An 18302-nucleotide genomic window follows, 5' to 3' on the forward strand; every position below is an offset into this window, starting at 1 on the left:
CATCGTTCCCAAAAAAAAAAAAATGCATTTTGAAACAGAAATTGAAATTTCTGTTTTTTACATGAAACGTCGTTTTTGGAACAAAAACATTACCAAAAGAAGCCCTAGACTTTGCACAATTTGGTAAAAAGTTCTAGAGACTAAACCTTACTTAGCCCAATGGACTACGCCCATGGGCTGTGAGCTTGGCCCATTGGCCTTTGTTGGGCGGGTTGTGACACTCTCCCCCCACCTGAGTTAGCGATGTCCCCATGGTGGCTTTTTCGTGAAACCTCTATATCTGATCTCAGAACTGCCATAGAGAATCGATGGGTTCTCAACTTATCTTGCTCTCTGGTAACCCCTTCCACTTGATTAAGTACTTTCTTCAATGAGGAATTCCTTTTCTGTTAATGACACGGTCAGAATTATGTTCTCAACCTCCCTCCTGTAAGAAGTAATAATGCCTATTGGGGCTCTCATCGAAGTCCCATAACCTGAGTCTCCCACGAAGTTGGTTGGTTGCCTCCCTTTTCTGGTATGTCTCGTTCTTTTCTTGGAAGTCTTGATGCTCTAAAATTCTTTAGGGATCTTCTCAATATGCTTTGGTATAATCCCTCCTACCTTAGCTCTAAACAATGCAACAAGATGGATTTATTTGCACTTCTTACCCTCTTTCTCGAGCCACATGGCTATCAAGAGCTTTGGACATTCTTTGGTGCCTTACATTGTTGGAACCATACATGGGGCTCTATCCTCTATGATGCAAACTATATTGATAAATGGAATAAGTATGGCCTTGACCCTTCTAAGGAACACCATGCCAAATTTGAAAATTGTCTATAGGCACCATCAATAAATCCACAATGCCTTTTCATGTCTCGATATTCATCTCGACCCCTTGAGCAACACCATAAATTGGACGATCTTGGGAGTTAACAGCCTTGAGCCATCCTCCCTCCTTTGACACCCTAAATCCAAGTCTCTTTGTATATCTATCGAGATAAATTTGTGGTTATCCCCAGTGTCTATTATTACACGATTGGTCTTTCCATTGATGTGCACCTCTGCGTGAATTAGCCCATTCTGAGAGGTTGTGGTCTTGACCTTTGTTTTAGCCTTGATGGCATTTAGTTTTTGTAGGAAACCCATATGTGCTTCATCCCGACTCTTCTCCTCAAGTAAGGCGTTAAGAGCTTTCCTCTAAAGGCAACCCCTAACCCAATGTGGCCCATCACATAGGGAACACTTGTCTTTGGGTGTGAAATATCATTTTTATCATTTCTAGGCCTACCCTCCTTTCTTGAAAATAGTTTGTTGGTGCCTTCCATGGGAGGGTAAGTCTTGGAACCTTTATCTCCTCCACATTTTTTATTGTTGCCTTTCTTAGCTTTAGAATAATCTTCCCTCTTGAACTCCACTAACGACTCCGCTGTTGTAATGACCGACAAAAGATCATGCATATGTCGACGCTACAGTTCTTGTGCGGCCCAACCTTGGAGGCCATCCATGAAGTTGTATAGGAGTTCTTCATTAATTATATTCTAGACCTCGAGCATTAGGGTAGAAAATTTCTTTATGCAATCCCGAATAGAACTTGTGTGCTTGAGCCTTTTAAGACTCTTCCTAGCTAAGAAAGCATTATTTTTTAATAGAATTACTTCTTTAACTCTGTCTCAAAACTATCCCAATTATCTATAGTACATGTGCATGTTTTTATATCAGCATGCCTCCTATGCCATCATAAACTTACAATGTCGGTGAGGCAGAAAATAGCGGTCCATACCTTTGTTGCCTTATCACTAAGTGTCATCACCTCAAAACACCTCTACATATGCAATAGGAAGTTATTGACTTTCCGTGCATCTCTCTTTTTGTCAGACAACTTGGGCTTTGGTTCCTTAATCTTATGCACCTCATAAGAGGTAGTGGCTCCCCCGGCCACTAGCCTCTTATACATTACCTAGTCCTCACATACCTCTTCAACGCTAGCTTCTACTTTGCTCAATGCCTCCCACACTTGAGTTTTGAAGGTGCAAATTTCTCCTTTTGGGTGTGTGCTATGGTGTTGAGAGTACCTTGTAGGGACTCCTTGAGCTCCCCCACTTGGCCAGCAAGCTCCTCCTTGAGCTTTATCGCATGGCCTTTGAGCTCCTCCTCAACATGCTCTATAATGTTGAGATGCTCATTCACCTCAACCATTTCTAGCTTCACCCGAGCTAAGCAATGATTCGTAACAACACTAACATCAACGGACTTGTTTTTACTTTACTATGTTGGGAATTGTTTTCCTTCCACGGTTTTGCTCGCTTATCGTGCATGTCCAAAACGTTAGACATTATGCCTATCCCACAAGCTTGGCTTCCTTGCAACCGAAGCTATGATACCATAATTGTCACAACCTTAGAATTTTCTAAGCAACAATTTCGGCACTTAGTACTCTCACTAGCACTAAATCAGTCTTACCATACTCCTTAAGGGAGTTGGGAAGAGAAGTAGTGAACACTAGAGTTTGAGTGAAAAACTTTCTATTATATTAGAAAACTTTAAAACAATGCTTAATTGAATGCTCACTTACTTGATGTCTTAGCCAAATAAGGCCACTCCTATTTATAGGCAACCAAGATCTCAAGGAATGCCTAAAATGTTTACACCTATCCTCCATCCAATGATTATGAATGTTCTAGAGTCATGGAGAAGTCTAGAAATCTCTCTTCTTCCTTAGCTATACAACCTTGTCTAGAACTTTATTGGTTTCTAGAGTATATCTAGAATTTCTAGAGGTTCTAAATGCTTCCCTAGAATTTTCTAGATTCTATCTTCACTAAGATAGAAGGGTCTAAACAATAAACTTTTTACAAGTATCTAGATTTCCTACACTTTGGTAGAAAAAGCTATATGCCTTTTTTTTTTTTTTTTTTAAAGAAAATGCATTCATTAAACAATGCTAAAAAAGTTTGAGAACATTCAATTCTATTAGAAAAAATATCAAAGAAACTAAGAATATAGAACTTACCTTAATGGCTTAACATTGGAAATAAAAACAATGTTAACCACATATTGTGAGAGCTTTATACATGAACAAAATCACGAACACTTGGTGGGGTTGAGTTGTGCCACCAATCATGTTCTTTAAGATCGCAGTGGCTTTCTATAGTGCAATATGGATTCTTGCAAATCAATCTCCATAATGAAACTTTCTCTTAGGCCTTCAATTAGTTGTTGCACTCGCTTATCGGGCCACGTCAGGATATAATTAGATTGTGCTCAACAAAAGGAATGGAACTTAAAAAAATATTAAAATAATAAACCAATAGGAAAGAGAGAGAGAGAGATTTTAAAAAATCATAGATGAAGTGTCCAAGGCATGTTCTATAGAAATGAGAGATACCCTTGTTAATACTTGAATTGTCTAAGAGGACCTAAAAAATATCTCTCAAAAAATAAGAAACATAAAACTAGTTGTTTCCGACATCCAATTAATTATGGATGTTACGCAACGAAATATTACCAATGTTGGCCATATGTCATTTGACCAGTAGAACTCTATTAAACGTTGGACATAGTGCAAAACACATTACTAAATTCCTGACAAGTCCCAACTTAGGTCATACTCTAGTTATTGTTCAATACATAATTGCGCAAAAGAAATCCAACATTGAAAAAACCTTTTCTGATGTCGACAAAAGAAATCTGGATATAAGTCTAACCGACATTGAATCATATTGTAATAATTTGAATTCCACATTTTGAGGACCAGGATCAATATTTCTTCCTTTCTCCAAGTTGGGTGAGCTGACTACCAAAATAGCTACACCTCACACTCGTAGCAGGCATCAATTAGTTGAGTCTGTTCCAGCCCATTTTCCTTGGTGTTTCATATAAAATCTCAAATTACATCCAACCCAAGGGGTTAGCGTAGTTGGTGAGCAACGAACTTAGTACGAGCTGTAAACTCGGATGTCCTAAGTTCGACTCCCACTAGGCACACCTTGGGCCACTCATATGGGGTTAGCAAAAAAAAATCAAGTTACATCTTATATTTAAACATTTTCATAAGACGTTTAAATTATGGGTCAATTATTAAGGACTTTGTCCAACATTTTTTTTTTTTTTTTTTTTACTTTGTGCCTTTCAGTATTGATCATAATTATGAATCTTTTTGGCATCTCTTATTAAACTATTCACTGTCCGAATGGAATTGGATTGCGAGCCCATAGGATTAAGAACAAAACATTTGGTGTCATCCTCCCTTTAAGATCTGATTTTTTGATTGAGATTTTTTAAATATGATATGAGATTTATTTTTTATTATGGTTTCTATTATTATGTTTTTCTATGGTCAGAAAGAACCTCAATTTTATTCAATTAAAAAAAAACCCCCCAACACCCAACACTTAGTTAGTCTTATTTTCTCACTTGATTGATTCTCACTTTCAATCCACTAATGATGGTTTAACTTATGACTCATCCCATGATGACATTGTCCAATTAAAACTAAACCCCAAGGGGTAGCCAAGTTGACAAGAGACATTTGCCTCAAGAAGCATGTGTTCTTATAATTCAACTCCAATATAACCCAATTATTGTAGTTGCGGGGTTAGTATGGATTGTGGGACTAGTCAGGATGAAAGGCTTAGATACCTTTCACTGCTTTCTATGAAAGGTGAATAGTTCTCATATAACCTGCTATGATCTAGTCTATGCGGTCGTGGGGTCAGTATGGATCCGAATGACTAATCAGGCCAAAGGCTTGGATATCAATCGTTAACCAAAAAAGAAAAAAGTCAATGCTAATATCAAAGGTGATCCTTGGTCTCTCATTGAAGACTTCGATAAAATGTTGGATATTAAAGAAAGGGAAAATGTTAGGTATGCCGCCGATATCAAGTATGCTAGCACCCATTGTATCTATCTCTCTCTTCCCTTTTTCTGAAATGACCCTTATATCCTTCCTGAATGATACTCCATCATGTGTTCCTATTGGTGCTATCCGCTAGCATACTTGATATCGGCGACATGCCTATCTCTCTCCCTTAAAGAAATACAGGTGGCAGACCTAAAACTATTTCAAAGATCCTTCCTTTTTTTTTCAAAAATTATGTGGGAAATTGTGCATTGATGGATCTCGAAAGCAATGGTCCTCAATTTACATAGTCTAACTGAAGGACGGATGATACTTTAGGCTATGTTTGGTAGCCAAGAGAAAAAAAAAAAATATATATATATATATATATACATTTTTTGTACTTTTTTTTCTTGGGTTAAGAATTTTTTTGCCCTTGGTTTGTCTTCACCCAAGAGAAGATTCAGCTTTTAAAATTCAAAATTCCTTTTGAAAATTGTGAAGTTTTATTTTGCTCCCCAAAAAAATATCTTGTAAAAACACAAGAAAACATGAGAAAATATGAAAACATAATAAGACAAAAAATAAATGATTACACAATGATTTTCTATGTGTCTATCTCTCTCCTAAAATTCAAAATTTTTTGAATATTTTTCTTTTCTTTTCTTTTCTTTTCTTCTCTTAGTTACCAAACATACATACTCTTTTTATTTTATCATCATTTCTTTTCTTTTCTTCTCTTTTTTTTTTTTCTCTTTTAGATTATTTTTTCTTTTCTTTTCTTTTCTTCTCTTGGCTACCAAACATAGCCTTAGTTCTTGAAAGGCTTGATCAAGTCTTGGTCAACTATGATTTGCACACCAAGCATCCTAAAGCTTCGAATTTCAAACTCTCATTGTGGGGCTCAGATCATCTTTCTGTTTTTTGGGACACCAATACTTATTTAAGTAAGGGAATCAGACATTTTAGATTTGAATTAATGTGCCTAAGAGATGAATCTTAAGGCTGTGTTTGGTTGCCAAGATAAGAAAAGAGAAGAAAAGAAAAAAGTACACTTTTTGTACTTTTTTCCTTGGATTAAGAATTTTTCTTTGCACTTGGTATGTCTTCACCCAAGAGAAGATTCCCCTTTTCAAATTCCAAATTCCTCTTGAGAATTGTGAAATTTTCTTTTACTCCCTCAAAATTTTTTTTTGTCAAAAACACAAGAAAACATGAGAAAATATGAAAACATAATAAGACAAAAATGAATTATTACACAATGATTTCTTATGTGCCTACCTCTCTCCTAAAATTCAAAATTTTTTTAATTTTTTTCTTTTCTTTTCTTTTATTCTCTTGCTAATCAAACATACATACTCTTTTTATTTTCTCACCATTTCTTCTCTTTTCTTCTCTTTTCTTTTCTTTTCTTTTCTAGATTCTTTTTTTTCTTTTCTTCTCTTGGCTACCAAACATAGCTTAAGAGTAGAAAATCAAACTAGCATAATAAATTTTAAAATTTTAACTATATATATACTAATTTAGTTGTAAAATCAAAGAGTGAATGCATTCCTCTAGAAGATAGAATAAACAAGTGTTTGGTCATCTCAATCACTAAAAGGACCAACTTCTAAAACAATTATGTCCTTCAATAGTAAATCTCTTACTCAAGAGGAAGTTTGCCCATGAAAGGATCATAAAAGAAGGCCTTGACGTTATTATAATAAGACAGGAGATCGTGTGGGCCCAAAAATCTAGGATCCAATGGTTTTGCTATGGAGTAAAAATAAAAAAATAAGTATCTACAAGGCAAAAAAGTCACGATACATACTTGTAAACAATGTTCGTAAAACATTCTTCATAGATAGTCATGGATTTAACCACATAAAATCTGAATCGTTGAAACCTTTCTCTCTCATTTTAACGAACATTGGCTGTGACAGTGACAGCAAGTCATCTCCTCCAAACCACATCCCAACTCCAAAACCTCATCTAGACTCATCCCCTGGGTTTGAACGTGTATTATCCATTCAAAGTTTTAAACTCTCTCTCTCTCTCTCTCTCTCTCTCTCTCTCTCTCTGTGTGTGTGTGTGTGCAGCTTATTCCTCTATTAATCATATATTTATAGTAATGAGCGTGTGTGGGGAGCAGAGTCACCATGACTCAGCAATGCTCTCATTGCATCTATAACGGGCACAACTCACGGATTGGGATCCTCTTCAACACCTATGATCCATCCAAAGGCTGGAAAGGTTTGGACACACATCCCCAAGTGTTGGTAGGTGTTGGAATGTGTGACCAAGCCCCTACTGCTCTTGGATGGTCGTTGGAAGGGCGTTGGAGGATACAATAGTTGGAGATGAGCCTAAACTACACCCGCCTAACAAGAGGAGGGGTGAAGTTGTTCGGTGTTACGACTCACGAATGGGTCCATAAAGAAGAGTACGAGTATGGGAAACTTCTCTGGTACGAGTATGGGAAACTTCTCTGGTCACTATTGCTCGTCTTCCTCTGCTGCTGCTGCTTCTCCCAATCCTGGTTCGCCTTCTTCTGATCCCCTCTGTGATGCCACCCCTGTCGCCGAAGGTTATCTCTCTGATGATCCTGCTCATGCATCTTGGGGAAAAAACGTCTGTGGAGAGCATCGGTGGCGGAGACCGGTGGAGAGACCTTGGGCTTGCGACACGTGGATCAGCACGATCCAACGGTTATTAGAGCTTCCCTTGTTGGATCTCCATTTTCCAGGTTTCGGGTCTAAACCCAGGTATTCCTTCTGAAATCGGTTCTGAAATTTGGTGATTAAAACCCTAATCCCTTCTTTCTTCTAGCTCTGAAACATGGCTGCAACTCTGTTCTAAAACACGTTTGCCAATCTCCTTTACCACAGAGGCATGCAGACTCTGTCTTCTCTGTTCTCTTTATAACTGACGATTCATTTCTCTCATCTGAGTTCTGATCTCTGTCCAATTTTAGCAAGAAGAAATTAAACAGAGGACAGGGCTGCAAATCCATTTTAGCAACTCGGTTCTGAAACACGGCTCACAAAAGGATCAGAGGACCAATTTTTCTAAACACAGTTTAGAAGACTCTTAGGGCCTTTCTAATTTCCAATTTACTTTCAAGTAATTATAATTTGAATTACCATAAATATATCTTCTCTGCAGTAATGTATTTTTGACCTTCTTGAACAATTCATGTCATAGGGGGCCTTAGTAATGAACAAAGTTGGTTATTGTGTGAGAAGTAGAGCCTGAATGGAATGCTTGGTGGAACCTTGATGGATTCGAACCATCATATCCTAGGTAAGATCCCTAAAGATTTACCTACAAAACTAAAAATTTTAGTTGATCAAAATAATAATTAAATTACTATTGATATCGAAATGTGTAGCTGAATCAAAATTACAATTCTTAATATCAATAGAGTCGCGTATTAAAATCAAATAGACTAATGATATCCTTAATCATATTCTTGGAAATGGTCTATATATATTGTTGATGCTTGAGATTCTAAATTTGAAAGAAGATGATCAGGGTTCCCCTGTAGAAAGGCAACAATAGGTACCGGTCTTAAAAAAATTATATAAATAAGAGGGTTTAGGTATTTAAAGAACAGAACGATCGTTTTTAACAATTACCGTCAAAGAAGAAAAATGCTCTTTCTCAATCATATTCTTGGAAATGATCCATGTATCTTGTTGATGCTCTTTCCCCTACAGAAAGGCAACAATGGTACCAATTTAAAAAAATATATATACATAAGAGGGTTTAGGTTTTTAAAGAACAAAACAAAAAATTATAATAATCACCGTCAAAAAATCTGTGAAACTAACTGGTTCATTCAGTGAAGAAGATGCAGCAGCAGTAAAGGGGATAGGAACTGATTCAAGTTATTGTGGAGCTTGACTGATACTTGGTCTTCCATTTTGTCTTTTCTTTCCTCGTATTTCAACCCAACTCTTACCCTGTCTACCACTTTTATAAGGTTGTTTCTTCTTTAGTTCTATTCCATTGAGGACAATAGGGACCTCATTAGAGCCCACCACTAGCGAGCCATCAGATATAATGATACTTTCAAGTTGCTTGCATAATTCTTGGATAACATTTTTCACCAAATCATATCCTTCAGCTGAATATGAAGCTTGTACTGCTATCTTAACAAGATTAGGATAAAGAAGCTTATATCGTAGTGTACGATTTAAGTAACATCTTCAACAACCTCTTTTCCTTTACTGTCCTTGACTACCATGCTTCTTGCTATTCATGTTCATCTCCGTAAAATATAAGCTTCAAGAATACACTTGATATCTAGGTTCTCCAAAAATTTCAACGAATGGCAACAAAGAATGCCAAATGTCTCAAATTTCTTGCAACTACAATATATTGTGAGCTCATCTGGGTTACAAAAGACTTTGTACTCACATTCCGAATCAACAATACCAACCAAATAGGTACGCAAGGGAGTACTTTCATCTCGAAATTTTATTTTGCAAACATTAACCCAATTATATTGCTCTTGAAATTTCTCAAAAATATAAGGAGCGCAGACTTCCCCAACTTGTTTCATAATTAATGACATAGAGAACATGTTTCTTGGAAGTTTGTTTCTTGAATCAAACTCAGCTTTTAACTCATTATCTCGCTTATCATTCACAACCCTTTCAAAATGCTTAAAAAATTGAACAACATCCAAAGTGGATTTTAAATACTCCTTTAGGTCATTGTTCACACTTTCACTAAGAATTTTTTTCCATTCCATAGTCACGAAGTAATTTTTGCCAAAAATATTCAAACTATAATTCTTTCTCATATTCAAATATATACTTTTTTAAATCTTTGAGAAAAGACGATCCATCCTTCATCATGTGACCCAAATGCATAATGTCATTTGCATTATATGCCAAGTACACAACCCATGCCATGTCTTAGGCCACACCTCTTGTTATTTCGATTTTTATTTCTTCATTCTCTTAGATGGCATTTCTATGAAACAATCGATGTGCATTTTGTGAGGTTCGTGTAGACTGTTTGCTGCAACTTTGATCAAAATCTTCTTTCTTACAGGTAGCGAGGACAGTTCCATTAAGTTCATGGAAACATACAATCAAGTTAATTCTAGCACACCTCTTTTGGAATTTGCATATTTTGATGGAGCTATGAAGCATCTTTTTTCCATTAAATCTCTTTTTAAGGCAGTGGTATCTTGGTCATGACTTCTGCAATGCTATAAAAATTGGCATTTTTTAATATGTAAGTCTTCTTTTGCTGTGTTACACTATTTGAAGGTCATTGGCTTAACTTCTTCATACCATATCGGAACGCGACGAAAACAGAAAGAAGCGTTGAACCAGATGAATTACAATCTATCTTTTTCATGAGAAATGGTCTTCCAAAAATGTCATTTTCACTGTTGAAAATGCTCCTGGGTGTAATTAGGCCAAAATTTCCAGTTTTGACCTTAAAACCTGCACCACCTACCATGGCTGTATCAATCCACTCCGTGCATACCATGTGGATATGTTATCTCAACGGTAACACTGAACAATGTCACGTCATCACTTTCGATCATGTCACCCAAAATGGCCATGTCATCACCACCAAGAGGCCGGGTGCCAATAAGGATAACCATAAAACAACAAGATCCACTCGAATTGGGCACTCCGATCAGTCCCCCTTTGTACAAATAGATTTATGTGATAAGTGGCCAGCAAATTAAAAAGATGGGTGCAATTCTTTTTACTAAAAAATTAGTTGGTGTGTACTTTGGACAATACCTCTTGTCGGCATGTTAGTGCATATGACTCTAGCTGAACCCAGATAAAGGCAAGGTGATTTACAATCAGCCTTGCCTTACAACTGTCGTCGGAACAAAAAACCATAACTAGTTGAATAGAACTAATATTATTAGAATATGGGACAACATGTGGCTTCCTCTTGAACTTAGGTACATCATCACAATGGTGCTCAAGATTCCTTAAAAAAGAACAAGAGAGGAACACCTTATTACTATAAAAATAAATATTCTCCAGATAACTGGAGCAAGTCCTATTGCCCACTTCTATTTGATGATGTATATATTTATCAATGATAGAATCAGTCATTTATTACTGGTAAAAAGTCAACAATTTGATTCCTGAAATTGACAACGTCTGTAGATCTAAGAATCATTGCGCTAGCCCATATGTAACAAATCAATAAACGACCACTATGAAATCCTGATAAAAGACCTAAATAATCGGAAAGAAAATTAAATTTTGGTGAGTAAGTTTGTTTCTATTTGGCCTAATACCACACTAAAACTGGATAAAACTGTCCCATTAACACCTCTAAGTGATGAGAAATCGATTTGGGGACTCACTTGGAATTAAATATAGAAATGAAAAACGATAATGGAACTTAAATACATGAGGAATGACATAAAATTAGTTTAGTAACTGAGGTTTTCTTTGAGTAATCTTATAGAAGTTGTCCTTAATGCTTGACCCACATTAGGGGTGTCAATTCGAATATCGGCTCTAGACTGATTTACACACGCAGGGTAAATTGTAATCAAGGTTTTAAGACTCATGAACGATGTCAACCATTATCGATATGAATAGGATTTATATTGGTAGGGATCAAACGGATATTAATTTTTTGGACCCAAATCCCAACCGTGTACCACCTATGTAGCCTCTGATTTTTTTTTTTTAAAACATGATTTTGGCGGGGATTGGATGGATTGGGTTTTTTTTTTCCTCTCTCTCTCTAATGATATGTTGGACCATTTACCCTTTAAACAACGGATTCGCACCTCTATAAATTTTTTTTTTCTTTTAAATTTATGTGCAAACGTGATTAAGGGTGTCAATTGGAAATCGAAACCGAATATCAAAACTGATTTAATTTGGATTGAGTATCTAATTTCAGAACCAACTCGGTTCTCAGTTCAATTTCAGTTCATATCATCACTTTCTTGAACTGAACCAAAACCGAGCCAAAAAACTAAAACTGAGCCAATTGGCACTCTTAAACGTGATTTCTAGGTTTACCACAAATGAAGAAAAAAAATTCGTGGTGTAGAGGGGTGGTTGAGGTTTGAAATACCACTTGCTTCAGGGTGTGTCGTATATGCTTTGTACAAAATTAAAAAAAAAATGGTGGTGTAGAGGGGTGGCTGAGGTTTGAAATACTACTTGGTTCAGGGTGTACCGTATTTGCTAAAAAAAAAAAAAAAAGAAGAAGAAGAAGAAGAAACGTGGTGTATCACCTGTAGCTGCTCTCAGTTACCTGCCATGTCCACTACCTACGTTCATGCAAGAGAAAGAGGGAGAAAGAGGGAGCGTGCCTCCCTCCACTACTGTTTTTCTTCTTCTTTATAAATGACTATTTCCACATTAGTAGTCGATTGAAAGCTTCTATTATTGCCCATCTGCAAATCGAGGAAATTCAAGAGAAGGAAGGATCTCTACCAACTAGTATTTCAAAATATTATGGAAAGATACGAAAGACTCACCAGTGAGGTAAATTTCTCCTGTATTCTTTCTTCCTCTTCTTTAATTTTTCAGATTTAACTAATCAAATCTGTTGTTGAAGGTAGACAAGGATGACCAAACTCTAAGGTATTAAGAGAGAATGGATGGCCAAATTAAGAAATGCTGCAATGGTGGCAAAGAAATATGAAATGATTCGTGAAGGGATACCATATGCTTCAAGGGCTGCTACTCTTCTACCCCAGCATTCCGTCCTTTGGGGAGAATTGGCGACTCTCCACGAAATCCTTTCATCATACTTGACGATAAGGATATCCCAACGATTATCCTCAACAAAGAAGAACCAACAAATGAAGATACCAAGGGACTGGGAATAATGAAAATAGAAAAAGATTAGGATATCATCTTTCTGTTGCATTTATCTTCTTCTTTTTCTTTTATCCCCCACCCCCCCCCCCCCCACATTGCAATAGATATGTAGTTGTTGATATCTACTTATACATGGGTGTATTTTGTCTAAGTTCAATGATTATTGATTTAGCTTTACTATCTTGTGGAGAATAAACTGTAGCTTGTTTCCATGTGATGTTTCATCAATTATGTGCTCTGTTTATCTTTTCTTGAGAACCCATTGTGTAGCTATGTAGTTATTGGTGTGAAACATCAATGTATGGCATGTATCTGGTTATCTGCGTCATTCATTGTTTGACTCTGATCTCATGTTTTACTAAAAGTTAGATCATTTCTGCCATGGAGATTATTTACAATAAAGTTTCTGTAAAAAATCTTCCTGTAGTGTTTTTTATGTTGATGATGACTCAGTTCCACTACAAATCCACAATGGGTTTACATTTTTGACACTCAAAGACTACCATTAGTTTTAATAAATACGTAAGAAGCTCTTCTGATTTAAATTAATGCATAGAATAGATACATGCAATTTTCAGAGAACAGAGAAACTCATTGCCTTGCCATGACTCAAATTAACATCGGCATTCCACAGGTTCAACATTAGGATGACAATGCTGGAATTGAATATATCCTCCCAACGTACAAGAACAACAATGAACACTGTAAAGCTTCAAGCTGTCTTAAAAATCCCCAAAACAAGGGGCAGGGTAGGTTTGATCTATCTATAAGAGATCCATCATGGCTTCATTGCAAAAAATATTGAAATCTTATGATTTCAACCTACAAGCCTAAAGCAAGAAGCTTTGCATATCAATTAATTAGACAAAGTGGGGCAATCATTAAAATGAGAACCAAAGGAGAATCCATTACCAACTAACAAGCAAACCCAATTACGGAATATGTTGTGAAACAAGATAAATAGAATATGATGGTTCAATTACTTTTAAAAAGGCATAGTGGTCTCTGTTTCGAAACACAATCTTTTTCTCTATCACAATTGGTGACCTCATTCTCATTTCATCTAATTACAGTGGTTGAACCTAGAATAGTAACCTATTACATGCAATTTTCTATAGCAAAATGCGAAGGAGATAATCTCCTTACCTTTACCAAATAGAGCCAACAGAAACTCTTGGTTTTGTCCCATCTCAACCCTTAATTTATTTTCCCAACTGTACGAGGTACATAATAGCAGCATTGATACAGTTCATCAAAATTCTTGATATAGACTTCTTCAAGTTCAGTCTCATCCCATCAATCATATCCTTAAAGGGCTATTTAAAAAGAGAAATTAAAGCAATTAGTTCAAGCTATTTTCTTACTAACATACTCTACAGAACATTTGTATCATAAAAATGCATGCGCATAAAACTTTTGTATTGCATATTGCATTTGGAACTAATGGGGTTTTTGTAGCTACATGGTACCTAATATCAATAGAGTATTTGGGGACTATGTCAGTTAGAGTAGCGTCAGAGATATCATAAAGACAGCCCTCAAAGAGGTCAATCAATCTTTGCTGCCATTGATCAAGGGCCTTGGATGTGATATGTATAGCATTAGGTCCATCCTTGAGCTCACCTGTTCGGTAGCACCACACTGAACAGAAGGAGTACTTGAAAAAAAAATCACAACCTACCATCGTCCAAAAATTGCTGGACTTTGGAATTGAAGCTCAAGATACAAGAAATCTAGTCATATAAGGTAGTCTTAATATAAGAAGGCTCAATACAAGACTAGTTGCTAATACTATGTACTGAAATAGGAAACCATTCAGATCTAAATGCTATGATGCATACTCACATTAGTTGTTGAGTATGAATTACTCAATAACTCATTATAATAATATGGTTTGTAGGAATCGTCAAATTGCCAAGTTTTGTCAAGTGTGAAATCCAATTCATGAAATATCCCAATGACTGATTGGTGAAAATTGGGACAAATGAAATCCAATTCATGAAGTGTTTATTTGCTCTACTTCCTTCCACACTATAATTGAACTTAGGACCAAATCCTTCCCCAATAGATTTAGAACCTAAGATAAATAATTATGCATAAAGAAAAGTTCACATCTATCTCACAATAAGAGGAATGATGTGAAAAGAGAGAGATGATGTAAATGACAAACAAAAAGAGTAATGTTTTGTTAGCCTCTCAGTCTTGCAGAGCTTTACCAATCAACCCCAAATTAATAGGTGCCAATTGCCTAAAAAAATGAATGGAAGATTTTACACATATGAGATGCTATACAGAATAAAGGGATGGAGGTGTTGCCTACACATTACACAGTGCAACCAAGCCATGAAGACTGCAACATATGCATACGGTTCATCACATTGGAGTGTTTCATTCTAAAATCAAACCTCTCCCTAACTCTTTTGAGGAGGAAGTGTTGAAGTGGGCTAGCATATGATAAATTTTTCATCTTTGTCTTTGAGACTACTCTTGTATTCTTTTATTTTCCCTCTTAATGCTCTTCAAATTTGTGTCTGATCAGCATTGCTCTTATACCTTTTTATTTTCTCTCTTAATGTTATTCAATTTTTTGTCTGACCAGCTATGTATTTCACTTCACGTATTAGTTTGATGGCATGGTTTGCTTTATTCTGTTCCTTTTGCACCAATTTTAAGTGTTACACTGTTATTTATGTAACTTGGACTGTACAGGAGGAAACAATTTGAGAGGCTATTGAAGATGTTGGATTTGAGGCAGCATTAATCAAGGATGAGGTGAATGAGAGATCCATGCAAACTTGTCGGTTACACATAAAAGGAATGACTTGTACCTCTTGCTCAACAACTGTTGAATCTGTTCTACAAGGTATTCAAGGTGTAAAGAAATCCCAAGTTGCATTAGCAACTGAAGAAGCAGAGATCTGTTTTCATCATAACATTGTGAGCCATGAGCAACTTATGGAAGCAGTCGAGTACAGTAGCTTTGAAGCCATACTTATTGGTATAGACAAAGACAAAAGCAAGATACAGCTCAAGGTAGAAGGAGTACGCACCGATCATTCTATGAGGATGATCGAAAATTCTCTTCAAGCACTCCCAGGAGTTCAAGATGTGAAAATTTATTTAACAATTGATAAAATTTCTATTTCTTACAAGCCACATGAAACCACTTTGCATATGTACTAATTATCAAACAAGACCACTTTGCTTTCCAAGCTTTTGGTGACTATTCAACTTTAATTCTTACAGGTTATTATCCTGGCATTTTGCACTTGGCTTGCCTGGTTTATAGCTGGAAAATTCAATGCCTATCCAAAGTCTTGGATACCATCCTCCATGGATAGATTTCAGCTTGCTCTTCAATTTGGCATCTCTGTCATGGTCATAGCCTGCCCTTGCGCTCTAGGTTTGGCAACTCCCACAGTAGTTATGGTTGGCACTGGAGTTGGTGCTTCTCAAGGTGTACTGATCAAAGGAGGTCAGGCGTTGGAGAGTGCACATAAGGTCAGTGTGAAAGATTTGACATCAAAATCTACTACATCTAAAATTCAATTGGTTTCTGAATTGGGAGATAGTTTACATTTTCAAGCAACAGAGGCAACAACTATAACAGCAAAAGAAGAAGGGATAATTTTCTTAAAGGAGTTCTACTTGCAGCAGTAAGTTGGTTATCCCATTTGACCTATGCAAGGATTAGGAGCTTGATCTATGCAGTTTTCTCACCGTTGAGATTGGGAATGTTCTTCTTAGGAACTAAATATAAGCAAGAGATGAAATATAAATACATGAAAGATATGTCTGTTTAGTTCTTCATACCACAAAAGAACCCGGGAATCAATAAAGCTAAATTTCAATTACTGGGAGAAGATATACAGACATTGAAAGGATGCATGGCTAAAATGACTGAAGAAATAAGTAGTTCAAAAGGGTCTATCATGCCTTTAGATCAGTTTTCTGTGTAAACAAGTATTCCAATCAATGCAATATGATCAATGATATGGATAATCATGCCACCCACAATAAGGGGAACCATTGGACTAGCACTTTCATTGAACCCTTGTCACTGTCACTCACACCAGCAAAGTCCTTTGCACTTCTTCACCTATGAATAACAGCCTTCAATTTTTCTTTAATGTTGTTGTTTCTTTTTCAAATAAACAAGGTCAATATAAGACTTTTTGCCTTGGGTAGAAGGTTATTGGGTTGAAAGGATGGTATGTGAAACATAAACCCCTATTGGGCACCACTTAGCTGCCACGTGTAAACATCTTTCTTGACTGAGTTCCAAGCTTATTCCATCTAACTTGCACTCTATTCTATGGTTGCATTCAAACATTTGTGGGAAAGAAATAGATGGCTATTCAATACAGGAAAGATTTTAGAGAGAATGGGAAGACTGTTCATGAGTGTTATTTTACCCAATTAGCGGATCTGGAGCATGATCCCTTATGTCATGTGCCCGATAATTTGGAAGGGAAAGAAATAGAAGGCTATTCGATAACAATAAAGAGAAGATCAGATCGTGAAATCTATAGTTGAAGTCAGGAGTTCTCAACTCAAATTGAGATCAGTTCATGGGATCCAAGCTTGTCTTACTTTCTAGACCTAGAGAATGGAAGTTATGGAAATCTAAGAAGCAAGACTTCATATATATTCTGCATAATTAACAATATGATTACATTTCTAATAAGCGTGAGTATTCTAAGCCAGAATTGAGGTTTTTTTCTGTTCTTAAAGAGTTCTTAATGACAGCATAGGTAGTTCAACTTAGGAGGCATGAAATAATACCAAAAATTCAAAACCAAAATCCAAACCACTCACTATCGCTAGTTGCCCTATTTTTCTTGAAATTCCCTCAATGAAGAAATTCATGGATTTTCTTTATAGAGGAAATCGCATATGGTATACAATGAATGAGGGTACTATTTATCGCATATTCCATCACCATAAATAAATTAAAAAATTGAAGTTCTGGCTTTCTTGCTTTGCTTGACTTTGCAATAGTAAGTTCAGAACAAGTGAAGGTGAATACCTGATTTCTATGTTCTATCTTCTGTTTCCATGGATTGCTTGGACCCGATTTGTGTGAACTGGCATTGTGTATTCTAAACTTGAGAAGTTAAAACAAATTTGTAGTGAGAGGGAGACGGATCGTCTACAAAGAGAGCAATTGGAGAGAAATAAAAAAATGTTGTAGAGAGAGAGAGAGAGAGAGAGAGAGAGAGAGAGAGAAATCTACTGTCATTATCCTCCTCTTCTCTCCCTGGTTATTTGGAAGGAAAGAAATTGGAACGGTTACATATGAAATGAGGCCGTCACTCGCCCCTGTTGTGACCATCACAGCAAGTTAAAGATAAGGATGATCATGATCTCTCCACCCTAAAAACTGGGAACCAATTACAATATAGAAAATTGATTGATGGTTTAAATTAATTCTTATTAAATAGACGGTTTATATTAAAAGAAAGAGAAAATAAGATTACAATATGTACGTGCTACTACCACTTTCCTCATTTACAATCCAAAGAAGACAAATTAATCAGTTACAGAATATAAGTTGGAAATACTTGAGTGGAGGAGGACAAGGCTAAAAAAGAAAAAAATCACCTACTTCTCAATTCTTTGAAGTTCTCAGCTATATTTACTATTGCATCTTA

The 18302-nt window shown here is 36.2% G+C and overlaps 1 long non-coding RNA gene across 1 annotated transcript; it reads right to left on the reverse strand.

The window, feature by feature from the left end:
- Positions 1-15746: 15746 nt before the first annotated feature.
- Positions 15747-17997, reverse strand: LOC122079008. Its single transcript, XR_006140251.1, has 2 exons — positions 17678-17997; positions 15747-16110 (listed from the first exon to the last, which is right to left on the reverse strand). It is a non-coding gene; the product is annotated as an uncharacterized LOC122079008 (long non-coding RNA).
- Positions 17998-18302: the final 305 nt, after the last annotated feature.

This window comes from Macadamia integrifolia, chromosome 5, assembly GCF_013358625.1.
Source record: "Macadamia integrifolia cultivar HAES 741 chromosome 5, SCU_Mint_v3, whole genome shotgun sequence".
NCBI classification, from domain to species: Eukaryota; Viridiplantae; Streptophyta; class Magnoliopsida; order Proteales; family Proteaceae; genus Macadamia; species Macadamia integrifolia.